We start from the raw sequence: 18,135 nt of genomic DNA, 5'->3' as shown, positions 1-18,135 counted from the left end.
AAATCCTAGCATTTTTCTCACTGTATACAGAGGCACGTAATTAAGGAAATTGCTTCCTGTGTTACATACAGGTAGAAGAAAGAAGAGGTCACACAATTATTCTATTCATACCATGTTATATTAAAGCCTCAAAAATTGCTTTTTCTAAATTTATAAATTAATATCATCAATTTCTTGGCAACTCTGTCTAAATTATTCACATTATCATTTTCTACATTAACAGTTAGAATTATCTATTAACTGAGTTCTAATTATAACTCGCTTGAAACAATATGCTAGGTAAATAGAATGCAAGAAACATCTGAAAAATTGTCAATTAAACCCTCTACCTAAAAAGAATTTTGTAGTATCCTATAGAATATGAAATTACAAATGAAACCAAAGTATTTTTTGAAGTCTAAACTCCAATTTAGCAAGATCTATAAAGACCTACATTAGGTGATCTTTGCTATTCCTCCAGGCTTAAGCTTTGGAATCCTTCATCCTTTCCTTGGAATCTAACAGAATGATGATTACGTACTTTTTCAAATTTTGGATGGGAATCATGAACCACTTTGCATCTAGGAATGTTCTGTAATGAAGAGCGCATTTAAAACACAACTGAGGAGGGGCTGGGAAGGTGGCTTAGTGGTAGAGCACTTGCCTCAAATGCATGAGGCCCTGGGTTCAATTCCTCAGCACAACATAAGCAAAAAGGAAAAAAAGCTGAAAGTGGCGCTGTGGCTCAAGTGGTAGAGCACTAGCCTTGACCTGAAGAGATGAGGGACAGTGCCCAGGCCCAGAGTTCAGGCCCCAAAACCTGAACCAAAAAAAAAAAAATTAAAAAAGAGTTAAAAAAATAAAAAATAAAATAAAACACAACTGAGGATTATATACCAGTTGTATTTCAATAGAAAACTTGGCTTCTCAAAACATAATGAAAAAATTAGCCCAAATTTCCAACTGTGTATTCCTTTCTTGTTTGGTTTGTTTTATTAAGACAAAATTATACTACCTGGTCCAGCGAAGTTATCAGTAGTAATTCCAGTCTCTAATCTCCTGTCAGTTTGAGTGCTAGAATTCAAGGCTTGTATCACATTGCCCCACCATAGTTTCTTGGTTTATTTCTTTATCTGTTTGTTTGTTTATTTATTTATTTTTGGGTCCGGTAATGGGTCCTGAACTTTGGGCCTGGATGCTGTCCCTCAGCTCTTCAGCTCAAGGCTAGTGCTCTAACACTTGAGCCACAGAGCCACTTCTGGCTTTTTTCTTTTTGCTTATGTGATGCTGAGGAATCAAACCCAGGGCTTCATGCATGCAAGGCAAGCACTCTACCACTGAGCCACCTTCCCAGCCCCTTCTTGGTTTATTTAATCTAGATACAGACTATCAATTCTGAACTTATCCAGTGATATTATCCACTAGACTTCTCAGACTGTTCATGCACTATTTTCAAAGATGTTCTAACATTTGACACAGGGTATGAACATTTTCAAATGCACCTGCCTGGTCTCTGATTCATTCCTCCATGGATCCTATCCCTTTAATATTGATTACTTGACTCTCTTACTATCTCTGGTCCCTACTTATGTAATATTCTCAAACTTTTTTGAAGAAAGTTCACTTTAGGATTTTCTAATTTTAAAAATTACCACATGATTCTAGTCTCACTCAGGACATACTTTCTATTGTTTTCTAACTTTTCTACATATTCTGAGAGTTGCTTCATTTGTGTATATGTGTGTGCACATATAAGTGTGTTTATGTTTATATGTATGTATGCAAAAGCCTCAAGCTCTTATTCATCATTCTTGCTCATGACTGTTATTCCATCACCTGAGCCATTCTTCCAATCTAGCTTTTGGCTGGTTAATTATAGATAGTGTCTCAAACACTGTTCTGCCCAGGCTGGATGCAATCTGAACTTCCCAGACTCCTTTACATACTTAGGTTTAATTTATCCAGTAGAAACAACTTTTAAGCTACAAACATTTTTGTGAGTGTAAAGTCTAAGCTGTAGCCCAGATTTTTAACTCAAGAATTCATATAATGATAGATGAACATACACATTACATATGTTGAATGTACACTGTTAGAAATGTGATCCTAAGCTGGGTGGTGATGAGATCTGAGGATTGGGGTTCAAAGGCAGCCCAGGTAGGAAAGTCCAGGAGACTCTTTTCTCCAATTTACTGCAAGAAAACTGGAAGCCGCACTGTGGCTAAAGTGGTAGAGCATTAGCCTTGAGCAGAATAGCAGAGGGACAGTGCCCAGGCCCAGAATTCAAGTGCCAAGACCACCACCAACAAAAAATATATAAGTAAAGGAAAGAAAAAATGTGATCTTATCCATCAGTTGATGGCTAGTATAATCCCTGCTCTCTCAAGATGGAATTTTTTCCTTATTAAATCCATGCTCTTATATCTGACTTGCATTGGAAACAGAATTATTCTTCCATTCTAATTTCTACAAAGTTGTGTCATTAGCAAGCGTGATTAGGAAGGGAGTGGCCTCATACTTCGGGTTCCACGTAGGAGTAATGCTTTCTCTATATCACTCTCATAAATCTACATACTGGACTTGGCTTTATTATTTCAATGTGGTCTTATTTGTAGAGTCTTCTATAGTGTATTGAACCCTTATACTTAAACACAGAATTTCCCTTTCTCTTATTATGGCTATAGTTAACACGAGTTAACAAATTCATGTACACTTGGGAAATAATGTGCAGCATATATACTCACAAAAAAATGATCTAGGACCCTTCTTCCTCTTTAAAATTCGCCTTAATTTACAGAGAATTTACAAATTTTGAATTCAATATACTCATGAATAATGTATTTATAAGAAATATAAATTTCATATTTTCTCTTTACTAAGTTGTCTCTGAAATACGTGTTACATCAGGTCCAATGTGTTCTTGTGTTATTTCGGTGAAGCCGGAAATCATTCATTATACCTCAAGCAGCACCATAGATTGTTCCTGGAAGTAACTGTTACTGGATATGGAAACTGATCCCAGTAGAGGAATGGAACATAGAATATTGACAAAGTTCAAGTTAACTTGTGCTTTCCTTTATACTGTAAAAGAAGAGAATCCGAAGGCTTGAAGGAAACTCTGTCCCTGACTTTTTCTAGTGTGTTTTGACTTATATATAATTTTTCTGTAAACTTCTAGTTGAGAGTATTACAAAAAGATATAATGTGCCATTTGCTGGCCAGCATAGAACAAAAAGAAATAACGTTGTTTTAAATATGTTCTTCTTCAGGGACTGGGAAGTTGGCTCTGTGGTAGTGCACTTGCCTTGCATGCCTGAGGCCCTGGGTTAGGTTCCTCAGCACCACATAAGCAAAAATAAGCCAGAAGTGGTGCTGTGGCTCAAGTAGTAGAGCGCTAGCCTTGAGTTGAAGAGCTGAGGTAAAGTGCCCAGGCCCAGAGTTCAGGCCCAAGACTGGACCCCCAAAAAAAATTCTACTGCAATGAAACAAAGACATGGATGTTTTATAGTGTTTTTTGGATGGATATTTCACCCCGAGATGATTCTTTTGTTGCAGAAGTCAGTTATCAATTACTTTAGTTTGGTCCTGAGTTCTCCAGAGCAATAAGGATTCCAAAAAAGCATCCAGTGCCTATGATCAGCAAAAGGAGCCATTTCTCAGACCAATACTCCTTTAAGGAGGGTCCAATGAAATATCTGTTTTTTTGTTTGCTTTTGTGTTTAGCTTGTGTTGGTTCTGGGGCTTGAACCCAGAGGCTGAACCCTGTCCCTGAACAGTTTTCTTTCCTGCTCACCTACCCCCAGAGCTAGTACTCTACTGCTTGTACCAAAACTCCAATTCTGGCTTTTTGCTGTGTAATTACAAATAAGAGTTTGACAGATGCTCCTGCCAGGTTTGGCTTTAAACTAAGATAGTAAGAAAGCTAAGTGACATCAACTGTATAGACTTCTCTTTTCAAACGAGAAATATTAGATGAAGTTTATTGTAAAGCTAATATTTTACAATTTTTTCTTTCTTTATTATTGTGAGCATAAGGTACAGAGGAGTTACAATTACATGGGCAAGATAACGAGTACATTTCTTATCAATCATTGTTGCCTCCTCTTCGTTTCCCTTTCCCATCCCTTCCCATATTCCCCCCTCCCCATACCGGATCCTCCCCCACACCAACGTTGTAAAGTTCGTTTTTCGACATAACGACTTGTACATCTCATTGTTGAAATGGGTCCACCTGTATCCCTAGTTAAATGATTTGTTTTTAGAGCATATGCCCAGAAAAGAATCCATAACATTACTCAGCAAAAGTTGGTGCACTGAATCATTTTGGAATTTTTTTGTTTGGGAGGATTATTGAACTTGCCATTCCTTTTGGGGAAACTTAAAGTCATATTTCACCTTTTTTGTTGGTTGTGGGGCTTGAACTCTGATCCTGGGTGCTAAGCTAGAGCACCACCTCTGGGTTTCTGGTGGTTAATTGAAGGTTAGGGTCTCGTGGACTTTCCTGACCAGGCTGGCTTTGAACCACAATCCTCTGGTCTCAACCTCCTGAGTAGCTAGGATTACAGGAGTAAACCACCAGCACCTGGCTCATATTTGCATTTATGTGCACTGAATGACACTGTGTAGACAAAGAATGGAAATTTTAACCAAATGATATTGCAGCATTTCAGAAAAATTGAAGTAGCAATAAATATGTCCTCCTTTCCATTTTGTTACATTAATGACTGATGAGCTATGGGACCCTTACATGAGCATCCTCTGCCATCTGTATAGGTGTATTTAGTATCAGGAAATGTTCATAGAGAAATATAGAAAGAATAAGATTTTTAGAAAGCAAAGGAGATAAGGTATGAAAGAATAGCTTAGAAGGAGATACATTTATCACACAGAGATTAAGAGCTAGCCTAAGAGATGTAGAATGTTAAAGGCAATGAGGAACAGCCTAGCTGACAACTAGTTCTACAATAACCAAAAATGGTTCTCAAGAACATTTTCTGGTATACCTTAATTACTATCATTTATTCCTTCTATCTGGAATTATTCCTTATTTTCTTTCCCAACTATTAATTAACCTCTGCATTTTTGGTGCCATAACTGTCCAAAAAGATTTCAAAATCACACATAGCCTACTATTCCCTTTGTGATTAGCAGTTACGACACAAATCCTGGAGTGGTTGAATTTCCAGAATTAAACGTTACCTGACATCTAAGCACATCTCTGGCATTAATTGCTGTGACTTAATGAACAAGACTTTTTTCAACACAGTATCCGCATATAAGTAAAGTACATGAATTAGGAACTGTTGTCAGGGGTCAGTATGGAAGGAGAAATTATATATTCCAAGTGTGGGTTATTTATTTTGCATTTACTAACTGAATGTTTTTGTTTTCTTTTGATTTGATTTGTTTTTGTTCTTTTTGCCAGTAGAGGGGCATAAACTCAGGGGTAGGGAATTTTCCTGACCTTTTTTTTTTCTTGCTCAATGCTAGCTCTCTATCATTTGAGGCACAGCACCACTTCCAGGGTTTTGTGTGTGTGTGTGTGTTACATAGGAATTGAACCCAGGGTTTCATGGATGCTAGGCAAACACCGTACCATGAAGCCACATTCCCGGAGCCCTAAATAACTTTCTTAAGATGGCATTTCATTTTCATTCTGTAACTATATATCATATTTTTGGCCAGGTGCTAGAAAATGATGTAGAAAGCAATACAATACAATAAGTCTAGTAAGGCTGGATGGACAATGAATAACTGTTACCGTCTATCCAGGTAACAGAAGGGCTTATCTCATGGAGCTGTTTCAACAAGCTGAGGAGACAGCTCCTGACCCACAGCCAAACTTGGGTTCCAGCCACATGGCGATGCTGGGCCCCCTCCTCCAGCACCCATTTGACCAGTTCTTGTGAAAGAGAGAGAGAAAAAAGTCAGAATTACAATTAAGTCTGGTGCCAGTGGCTCAGAATTCTAATCCTAACTACACAGGACGCTGAGATATGAGGATCATGGTTCATAACCAGCCCAGGCAGGAACGTCTGTGAGACTTTCATCTCCAAAGAACCACCAGAAAATCAAAAGTAGTGTTGTGGGCTCAAGTGGTTGAACACTAGCCTTTTGCTGAGGCTTTTGGGAACATCGCCCATGCCTAGAGTTCTAGCCCCACGACTGACAAGAAGTGGACTTCATACCACAAGAAGCGGACTGAATAGCACCCATTGTCCTAGGGAGCATTTTAGCAAAGTCAGGCAGAGCTTCCTCTGAAGTTGAAGTCATAAGTAGGTTACCTGGCTTCTCTCTGCCTTGGTATCTCCAGTTGCAAAACTCAACACAGTGAAGGATCCTCTTCCTCATGGGGATAGGGTAATGATGAGAGAGAGCCATGTTTTGTTTCATAATCCCACATCTGTTGCACAATTAATAACAGGCCCCACCTGAGCCCTTTCTGGCTATCTTCCTGTCATTTCCTCAGAGAATTGCCGAGAACCTTATCTGAAGACTACTCCCTCTGTTCCTAGCCATGCTCCAGAGATCCCTCTGTATAAATCCCTTGTTTCCTCACAACTGTCCTGTGAGGAGAATGAGGTCTGATTGTTACGAACCTACCCAGACCTTCACCTGTGGTCAAGAATCGTCTGCTGTGATTTTTCTGCCTGCTCAAACTGACTTAAGAAACCATTAAACCACAGGAAAATCAAGCACAAATAGACCAGAGTCTCCAACAAGAGACAGGTTAAGAACACAAGGGAGATACAGGATCTTCCCATCCCCCACAAAAAAAAATCAAAGAACTCTTTTTTTGTACCTTTTACAAATTTTTTACTAAAAGTTTTTTATTAATTTTTAATTTTTTACTTTAATTTTTTTCTATTAATTTTTTTCTTCCTCTCATAATTTTATCTCTTTTCAGAAACATTGAAGAAATACCTTGCATTCTCTCAGGCCACAAGGGAAAAAAATTAAAACATAAAAGGAAAAGCCACCAGAGAAAATCCTGTAACACAATGTAACAACACACTGCTGAATCACGAGTGGGTCATTGAAGAGATTAGAAAAGAAATTCAAATGTTGATGGACACACAAATTACCAGCTCCTTTGGGACACACCAAAGGCAGTACTCACAGGCAAGTTTATAGCTGTGAGTTTATACATCAACGAATTGGAGAGATCTGAAACCATCCATTTAATGAGACATCTGAGTCTCCTTGAAAAAGAGCAGCAAGATGATCCCCAATCCAGTAGATGGTAAGAAATAATTAAAATTAAATCAGAATTAAATGAATTAGAATCCAAAAAAAATCATAGAAAGAATCAACAAAACAAAGATTTGTTACTTCCAAAAAATTAACAAAATTGACAGAGTCTTAGCAAATCTTATAAGAAAAAGAAGAGAACACACCCAAATAAACTCAGAGATGAGAATGGAAACATCACCACAGAAACAACCAAGATTCAGAACATTATAAGGGAATACTTCTCAAAACTTTATGCTAATAAGTTTGAGAACTTGGCAGAAATGGACCTTTTCCTAGCAAATATTGACATGCCAAAACTAAACCAAGATGAGTTATACCATCTTAACAGGCCCATATCAAGCATTGAAATAGAAACATCAATAACAAACCTTCCATCTAAGAAAAGCCCAGGATCAGGTGGCTTTACAGCATAATTCTATAAGCCCTTGAAAACACAGCTCACACCAATACTCCTCCAAATCTTCAATGAAATTGAAAGAGAAAGTTCACTGCTGAACTCATTCTATGAAGCCATAATAACCCTCATGCCCAAACCAGGCAGGGACACATCACAGAAAGATAACTATAGACCCATTTATTTGATGAACATTGATGCAAAACTTTTCAACAAAATGTTGGCCAATCAAATTCAACAATTCATCCAAAAAATTCTACACACTGATCAAACAGGATTCATTTCAGGGATGCAAAGCTGGATCAATATACCCAAATCAGTTAATATAATTCAACACATCAACAGGAGCAAAGATAACAACCACCTGGTTATCTCAATAGATGCAGGAAAAGCATTTGACAAGATCCAACGCCCCTTTATGATGATGGTTCTGGAAAAATTAGGAATCCATGGAACTTTCCTCAATGCAATAAAGACTATATATGACAAACCTACAGCCAGCATTATACTTAATGGTGAAAAACTAAAGCCATTTCCTCTTAACTCAGGAACGAGACAAGAAGGTCCAGTCTCGCCACTTCTCTTCAATCTAGTATTAGAATGCCTAGCTACAGGAATAAGACAAGATGCAAACCTAAAGGGGATCCAAATAGGGAAAGAAGAAGTGAAACTCTCCCTCTTTGCAGATGTCATGATATTGTATTTAAAGAATCCAAGAGACTCCACTCCCAAATTACTCAAGCTGATTCAAATCTTTGGCAAAGTATCAGGGTATAAAATTAACCCCTCAAAATCAATGGCTTTTCTGTATACCAACAATGAGAAAAGTGTGGCTGAAATTAGGAAAGCATCTACATTCGTAATATCCCCACAAAAAATAAAATACCTGGGAATTAACCAAAGAAGTGAAGGAACTCTATGATGAAAATTTTAAAAACCTGAAAAAGGAAATCAAAAGAGATCTTAAAAAGTGGCAAAAAATCCCATGCTCATGGATTGGAAAGATAAACATTGTGAAAATTGCAATCCTTCCCAAGGCTCTCTACAAATTCAGTGCGATACCTATCAATATTCCAACCTCATTCTTCAAGGAAATAGAAGAGGCAATTCAATAATTCATAGAGGATAATAAAAGACCGCGAATAGCAAAGCAATCCTCAACAGAAAAAACTGTGCTGGAGGAATATCATACCAAATTTCAAACTCTACTACAAAGCAATTGTAATCAAAACAGCTTGGTAATGGCATAAGAACAGACCTCAGGACCAATGGAATAGAATTGAAAACCCAGAAATGAACCTACAGACATATAGCCAACTACCCTTCAATAAGGGAGCTAAAATAATAGACTGGAAGAAAGACAGCCTCTTCAGTAAAGGGTGCTGGCAAAATTGGTTAACTACTTATAGAAAACTAAAGCTAGATCCGTATATATCACCCTGCACCAGAATCAACTCCAAATGGATCAAAAACCTCGTAGTCAAAGCAGACACTCTGAAAACACTGCAGGATGGAATAGGAGAAATCCTAGGTATCCTTGGCCCAGGTTGAATTTTTTTTAATAGAGACCCAGAAACACAAGAAATCAAAGAAAGGTTGGACAAATGGGATTGCACGAAGTTGCAGAGCTTCTGCATGGCAAAGGACATAGCTAGCAAGATCAATATAAAGCCCATGGATTAGGAGAAACTCTTCACTAGCCATACTAGAGACAAGGGTCTCATATCTAAAATATACTTGAAACTCAAAAAATTGAATCCCCCAACAACAAATCCTCAAAGAAACAACTGCCCAATAAATAAGGCTAAAGCCTTACAGAGAAACTTCTCTGAAGAGGAAAGAAGGATGGCCAATAGACAAATGAAGAAATGCTCAACATCTCTAGCCATAAAAGAAATGCAAATCAAAACAACATCGAGATACCACCACACCCCAGTTAGAATGGCTATACTGAAGAACTCTGATAACAGATTCTGGAGGGGATGTGGACAGAAGGGAACCTTACTTCATTGTTGGTGAGAGTGTAAATTTGTTCAACCTCTTTTGAAAGCTCTATGGAGGTTCCTCAAAGCACTCAACATAGAGCTCCCCTATGATCCAGCAATCCCACTTTTGGGCATTTACCCAAAGGTTTACAAAGAAGACCACACTAAAGCATCCAGCACAACTATGTTTATTGCAGCCTTTTTTTACCATAGCTAAGATATGGAAGCAACCCAGATGCCCTTCAGTAGATGAATGGATCAAAAAATTGGGTTATATATACACAATGGAATTCTATGCCTCCATCAGAATGAATGACATTGCTCTATTTGTTAGGAAATGGAAAGACTTGGAAAAAATTATATTAAGTGAAGTAAGCCAGAACCACAGAAACATAGGTCCCATGTTTTCCCTTATTTGCAATAACTAGTATATATCTGAGTCAAGCATAAAAGTTCAGATAAATACATGTTAGTGAAAAGAACCCTAAGATATCTATTCAATTTTTTTCTTTCATACGATTGTTTCTAGTACATTCATAAGATTTATTTATTTGTTGCTTTTTATATCCCTCCCCCACCGTATAATCCATGCTTTCACTGTATTTGATGTTGTTATAATTTATGGAGGGGAAGGGAAAAAACAAATCGTTGAAATAGGGATTAAAATTGGACCCATTGCAACAATGAGACGTAGAAGTGGTATGTAGAAAATGAACTTGACAACTCTGGTAGGGGGAGGGGGAGGATGGGATGGGAAGGGAAAACAAAGGAGGAGGCTACAATGCTTGATAAAATATGTTCTCATATCTTGCCCATGTAATTTTAACCCCTCTGGATAGTATTTTCACAATTAAAAAAAACTCGGCTGCTGTGGACTAAATGTTTGAGATAATCCATCTAAATCGATGACTGTGCATGTTGCTACATGTCTACCACCCCAACTACAGATGACCGGGCCCGGTGGAGCATACCTGTCACAGATAGGAGGACATCAATCCAGCCCAGCCAGAGCATATAGAGGCTCTGTTTCAGAAATGCCCAAATCAGAAAGGTGGCTTCTCAGAGCCAGGGAGAGGAAACAAGTAGTGGGTCTTGGTGCCCTCAGAGGGGTGTCTGACCCAGGGTAGGGGTGGTTTGGGGGCAGCCACTCACATGTGCTCCTGGGAGAAGTTGCTTGAGGCTGCTCCAGGTGGGGCAAGCGGGAATGGCAGTGGCATTGCAGACACATGTCCTCAGAGAACCAAGGCCATTGACCAAGTTGGGGCTTTACACAGCCTGGCAGGGTGCCATTGCCTGGTTTGAAATTCTGAACCTTGGGAAGGCGGGGAGGGGGCTGGGGACTAGGCAGGCATCTCAATTTCCTTCTATATTCCAGTCGCCTTGAGTGTCTTCTCACCACTCAACCATCTATACCTTCCTCAACTGCTGGTAGTGTTATAAACTAACAGAGGGAATCCTGGTGCTACCAGGCAGCATGGAATGTGGGCGTGGCCGCCATTCTTGTATCTCATTGGTCAGAAAGAACAATGAAAGAATGGGGGTGTGGCCAGAATCCTGTGATGCAAACAGCATGTGCGGAGTCAAGAAGATAGCAGCTCCCCCAGCTCTTTTCCCAGGGAACAATGTCCAATTCAGTTGGAGACAAGAGCGTGACCTGCTTTAGCTGCATGGCTGCACAGATCATTGTGTATGGCTGTTTGTTCCCAGTCCCAGACCATGAACTGAGGATATGGGCAAAGTCTGTGAGCTGCTTTTGCTCAAGGCTGGCCTTCCACACTGGAGCCACAGGGATTCTGGCTTTGTTGGCACTGAAGTTGGACTTTCCTGCTTAGGGTGACTTCGACCATGAGCCACCCATCACAGCCTTGTAAGTATCAAGGAAGACTGTTGAGGGCCACTGGTGCCTGCCTAATCATTGGTCTTACTGGTGTTCTTGGACAGACTGATAAGTTCCCTATCCTCGGGTTTAAGTGGTGGGAGCTATAGCCCACAGTTGGAATCCTGGTCCAGCCACCTCAAAATGGAAGGAGATCCTAAGAAACTTATTCCTGTCCATATGATTACCAATAGAATATGATGTATGTCATGATTGAAAGAGCAGTCCTTGAATGATTGTAGGATAAATTTATATATAATTATTTTATAGGACACTGATCGATGTTAGTTAATGCTTTATGAAGCATTTAAACAATCACATTCATAAAATGGAGGCATAAAGAAATACCTAAGAATTACTATACTATTACATAATATAAAGGTGCCATTTTTCTGCATGGACTGGGATTGGAACCTATGGTCTTGGTAACTCTGTTGCACTGTGTGGGAAGGGGAAGCTGGCCTCCTTGAAGTCAAGAAATACAAGTCGGTTCTTTAGGCCTGAAATAGATCCCCACCACTAGAAAACATCTTATTCATGTACAATTTACATATATGATTCATATTTACATACATACGTTGACTCCATATTGCATTCAGTGCAGTTATTTTATTTGTTTTATTCATGTATTGACCATTTATTTTGACTATTATGGCATATAAAACATTGATTACATAAGATATAGGTCTGCATATGTATTCCACTTCATACCTGACACTCAGGACTTTCACAGAAAAGGAAAACATGCATCGCCATCAACTTCTTACTCCACAATTCATTTTTAGGGAGTGCTGGCAACTGAACTCACAGCCTACAAGCCTAGTAGGCCCAATTCATGAATGGGTGAGTGTCAGCATGCCATACTGGGACAAATTAAGCTGAAAGGCTATAACCAGGACCTGAGATCAAGCCCCAGGTGTTAGCAAAATAAGAACAGATTGAACTGCAGATGGAAGTATTTATATGTATTTATATATATATTAATATGTTTTTATATAGAGTGTTAAAGATGTCTATATATTACTCAGTTATATAGACTAGATTCCTACCAATTCCTGGGTATTAATAATGCGTCCATGTCAATAATGTTATTGTTTTCATCCTTATACTATTAATGAAATCAATCAGTGTCCTGAAATTATTGCATTCCTGTAAGTAATAATATTCTTTTTATTCTTCATAAATACTAAATAAAAATCTATTAGCCTCCTGAAATGATGCTGCCTAAATTTATAGTAGCATCATTCATGATCAACTCATTGAATATTGACATTGATAACATTCCATTTTTCTTCCTATGGTTGGGAACAATTTTCTTAGTATCTCCTGCCATTGGTTGGTGTTAGGAGGGGGATTCGAAATCAGGGCCTATGTTGCCACGTGGGCCTATGGGTTCCCAGATAGTCTGGCAGCCTTCAGCAATGCAAGGTGAAGTACCCTTTGCAACAGTGTCATTCAGACCCATGAGGGTCACCGTGCAAAGGAAGAAAACATAAAAAGGCCACATTTTTTCTGTGCATTGCTTTCCCTGCAAGACCTGAGGGTCTAGGATCCCAGAAGGAGCTGTAGGTCTAGTAGCTGCACCCCAGCCTAGGGTGATCCAAGTTGAGGCAGAGTTGCCACAAACTGACTTCAAGCCCATACTGAGAAAAGTAAAATAAAAAATTAACTCACTGGCTTGCAATTCGTGATGTTTAATCTTCCAAGCTTTAAATTTGAACTCAGGATCTCGGTAAATCTGCAGCAATGTTGATGAAGGAGAAGATCACTGTACTTGAATATAAGAAAGTCAGACCTGGGACGATGGTGGAGAAGCTGGAGTCTAAACAAGCTCTCGCATAGAAAGCAGTTTTAGAGTTCCAGTGAACAGTCCTAAGCCAGATAATCACACCAAGTGTGCCATCACAGGACAGAGAGTCAGGCCAGAGAGGGAAAATCCAGGCAAAGAGACAGATCTGAGCTCTTGTGAGCAGCTGCCGCAGCAGCGGCAGCAGTGGCAGCTGAGACTGCAGGCGCCATACCTGAGCCACACAGAGTCCGGGACGAAGGAGCCAGACGCAGCGGGTGAGCGGATTCTACTCAAAACCAGCAAGAACCGACAAGGAGGACACATCTTCATCCTGCAGTTCACAGACCAGAGACGACCCATGAACCAAGACTCAACGTGAGTAGAAGCCTGATGTCCTCACTCTTTCTCAGGGAGCAGAGGAGGGAATGCCACCCCTCCCCCCCCCATTGGAGATCTCCATCTTGGATACTGACAAAGAGCTCCAACTCAAGCCTTGGAATAAAATGAATCATTTAGCAGGTCACCCAGGTTGGGCGCCCGCCCTAGTAGTGGCATTCTTCACTGGGTAATCAGAGCCAGAGGCTGGCCCTCCCTAGAGAGGCCTCGACAATCAATTGAAATTCAGTAAACAGAAACCCTGAGAATGTCTCCAGGCTGGGCTTTGTGAGTCTTTCACAAACTAGCCACCAGGAAAAGCTACTGCTTGTTGAAAGGCTTCAACTATACCCAGAAACTAGCCTCATCACTGCATCTCCCTCTTTTGTGATACTCAAAGCATATCTGACTCCCATTGAACTAGCCTGGGAGGAGGATCACAAAATCCTGGGTAAAGCAGAGCATTTTTCTGCCTGTTAGAATAAACTGACTTAAGAAACCAACCAAGCCAAAGGACCAAAAGCAGACAAGAGACTCCAACAAGAGGCTGGTTACGGACACAAGGGAGATACAGGATTTTTCCCACCCCTCCGCAAAAAATCAAAGAATTTTTTTTTCTTCTTCTTCTTCTTTTTTTTTTTTTTTGGTACCTTATATAAAAAAAATTTTCATTTCTAAAACTTTTTTTAATCATTAATTTTTGCCTTGATTGAAAAAAAAATGTTTTCCAGTAACTTTTTTTTCCCCTCTTACAATTTTTATTTTAGGGATACGTGTGTGCATTTTTCCTTCTTTTTTGATTTCTTTCTCTTTTTTTTCTTTTTTACTTATCTTTTTTTTTGTTGTTTAGCTCTACTGAACTTCTCATCTTTTTTTCTTCCTTTCTTATCCTTTTCATCTTTTCCTCTCTTTCGTTCTTCTTTATGGAATGTACCTATTGTTCTGCACATCCTCAGATAAACCTGTAGTTGACTATTAGACCCTACCCTCCATTGTGTACACACTTAATCCACAAATTTATTATTCAATTCAATACCTCTGAGACATAAATTCCTTAATAGCAGTAATACTTCTTTATAACTATATAATATATTAAGCATTTCATTTTTAAGTTTTCACATCTCCTTTATATCCCTCCCCTTCTCTCATTATATTCACATTCTTCCTTAAATACATTCTTGTCGAATTCCTGCATAATATTATTAATTTTATTTTTCTATTTTTTATGGTCTCTTTTCTTTTCCATTTCCCTTTCTTCATTTTTTTCTCTCTCTCTACTTTCATCCTACCCAACCTATTTCCTGCTTTGAGATTAGGACTTAGTTAACACTCCCTGTGATTTCCCACATCAATCTATTCCTATTTTTTACCCACATCGCTCCCTAACCCTAATAATTTCTGGTTTTCCAAATTCTTCTTCACGGTTCGTAGCCCATTAACATATAGTTGTTTGATATTGAATAAATGTATCTGTTGAACTAGATTGTATCTGTTGAACTAGATTGTATCTGTAGACTATTGACTGTGCAAATTCAGACTTTGGTTGATGCTTGCCTTAAGATAGTGTTCTAGCACAAAACTGGTGCTATTTTCATCTCAAATGGGCAGAGTAAGCCGGAAAAACACAAGAAAAATGGCAAGTCCGTGTATCTCAATTCCCAATCTTGATAATCAGGGAACAGAACAGATAATTAATAATCCAGAGGAGAGTTCCCAAATAGCTCTACAAACACTGTTGGCAAACATGATAAATGAAAAGATTGAAAACTTAAAAAGGACTCTGTATGAGCATGATAAGGAGAGAGAGGAGGCAATCCAAAAGTTTATACAGAAATATCATAAGTGTGAGGAAGCTACCCAAAAACTAACACAGGATTTGCGTGAGCAGCTTGAGAATACTCAAAGAGAAAGGGAGGAATGGCGTGAGCAGGCTGAGAACACTCAAAGAGAACTACAGGAATCCCACGAATGGGAGGAAGCTAATCAAAGAGTAATACAGGAATTGAGAGAGCAGAAAAAGAGTACAAAAAGATCACTAAAGGCATTCATGGAATCTATTAACAACACACTGCTGAATCCCGAGTGGGTCATGGAAGAGATTAGAAAGGAAATTCAAATGCTCATACTATTCAACAAAAATGAACACACAAATTACCAGCTCCACTGAGACATAGCAAAGGTAGTACTCAGAGGCAAGTTAATACCTCTGAGCTCCTACATCAACAAATTGGAGAGATCTGAAACCAACAATTTAATGACACATCTAAACCTCCTTGGAAAAGAGCAGTAAGATAAACCCCAAACCAGTAGATGGAAAGAAATAATTAAAATTAAATCAGAATTAAATGAATTAGAAGCCAAAAAAACTATACAAAGAATCAACAAAACAAAGAGTTGGTTCATCGAGAAAATTAACAAAATTGACAGACACCTAGCAAATCTTATCAGAAAAAGAAGAGAACACATCCAAATAAATAAACTCAGAGATGAGAATGGAAACATCACCACGGAAACAAACAAGATTCAGAACATTATAAGGGAATACTTCTCAAAACTTTATGCTCAAAAGTTTGAGAACTTGACAGAAATGGACTTTTCCTAGCAAATATTGACATGCCAAAACTAAACCAAGATGAGTTAAACCATCTTAACAGGCCCATATCAACCATTGAAATAGAAAGAGCAATAAGAGGCCTCCCAGCTAAGAAAAGTCCAGGACGAGATGGTTTTACAGCGGAATTTTACAAGGCCTTCAAAGCAGAATGCACACCAATACTCCTCCAACTCTTCAATGAAATTGAAAGAGAAAGTTCACTACCGAACACATTCTATGAAGCCATCATAACCCTCATCCCAAAACCAAGCAGGGACTCATCCAAGAAAGAGAACTATAGACCCATTTCTTTGATGAACACTGATGCAAAACTTCTACACAAAATTTTGGCCAATCGACTTCAACAATTCATCCAAAAAATCATACACCACAATCAAACAGGATTCATTTCAGGAATGCAAAGCTGATCCAATATATGCAAATCAATTAATATTATTCATCACATCAAGGGGAGCAAGAATAAGAACCACATGGTTATCTCAATAGATGTAGAAAAAGCATTCGACAAGATCCAACACCCCTTTATGATGAAGGTTTTGGAAAAATTAGCAATCCATGGAACATTTCTCAATACAATAAAGGCTGTATATGACAAACATACAGCCAGCATTATACTTAATGGTGAAAACCGAAAACCATTTCCTCTTAACTCAGGAACAAGACAAGGATGTCCACTCTCTCCACTTCTCTTCAATCTAGTATTAGAATACCTTGCTACAGCAATAAGACAATATGCAAACATAAAGGGGATCCAAATAGGGAAAGAAGAAATATAACTCTCCCTCTTTGCAGATGATATGATCTTGTATTTAAAGAATCCAATAGACTCCACTCCCAAATTACTCAAGCTGATTCAAAACTTTGGCAAAGTAGCAGGGTATAAAATAAACCCTCAAAATCTATGGCTTTTCTGTATACTAACAATGAGAAAAGTGTGGCTGAAATTAGGAAAGTAACTCCATTTGTAATAGCCCCTCAAAAAATAAAATACCAAAGAAGTTAAGGACCTCTATGATGAAAACTTTAAAATCTTGAAGAAGGAAATCAAAACAGAACTTAGAAAATGGCAAAACCTCCCGTGCTCCTGGATTGGAAAGATTAACATCGTGAAAATGGCAATACTTCCCAAGGCTATCTACAAATTCAACGTGAGACCTATCAAAATTCCACCGTCATTCTTCAAGGAAATAGAAGAGGCAATCCAAAAATTCATATGGAACAATAAAAGACCCCGAATAGCAAAACGATCCTCAACAGAAAAAACTGCTGGAGGAATATCAATACCAAATTTCAAACTCTACTATAAAGCCATAGTAATCACAACAGCTTGGTACTGGCATAAGAACAGACCTCAGCACCAGTGGAATAGAATTGAAAACCCAGAAATGAACCTACAGACCTATAGCCAACTAATCTTCAATAAGGGATCTAAAATAATACAATGGAAGAAAGACAGCCTCTTCAGTAAATGGTTCTGGCAAAATTGGTTAACTACTTATAGAAAACTAAAACTATATCCTTATATATCACCCCGCACCAGAATTAACTCCAAAAGGATAAAAGATCTCGGAGTCAAAGCAGACAATCTGAAAACTTTACAGAATGGAATAGGAGAAACCCTAGGCCTCATTGGCTGAGGACAAAATTTTCTTAATAGAGACCCAGAAACACAACAAATCAAAGAAAGGTTGGACAAATGGGATTGCATGAAGTTGCAGAGCTTCTGCATGGCAAAGGACATAGCTAGCAATATCAATAGAAAGCCCACAGAATGGGAAAAGATCTTCACTAGCCATACAACGAACTAGGGTCTCATATCTAAAATATACTTGGAGCTCAAAAAATTAAATCCCCCAACAACAAATCCTC

At 38.6% G+C, this 18,135-nt stretch overlaps 1 long non-coding RNA gene across 1 annotated transcript in view; it reads right to left on the bottom strand.

Annotated features, from left to right (window-relative positions):
• Positions 1-11,008, bottom strand: part of LOC138806641 (uncharacterized) — a 40,795-nt gene extending 29,787 nt beyond the window's left edge. The window contains exon 1 of the long non-coding RNA XR_011365943.1: positions 10,765-11,008. This is a non-coding gene — a long non-coding RNA (uncharacterized lncRNA). The remainder of the gene's footprint in view (positions 1-10,764) is intronic.
• Between the last annotated feature and the right edge of the window lie 7,127 nt (positions 11,009-18,135).

Source organism: Dipodomys merriami, unplaced genomic scaffold (genome assembly GCF_024711535.1).
Source record: "Dipodomys merriami isolate MVZ:Mamm:240054 unplaced genomic scaffold, mDipMer1.0.p SCAF_402, whole genome shotgun sequence".
NCBI lineage: Eukaryota > Metazoa > Chordata > Mammalia > Rodentia > Heteromyidae > Dipodomys > Dipodomys merriami.
Note: the sequence above shows the minus strand (reverse complement) of the source record. Positions and strands in the feature narration are given on the sequence as shown.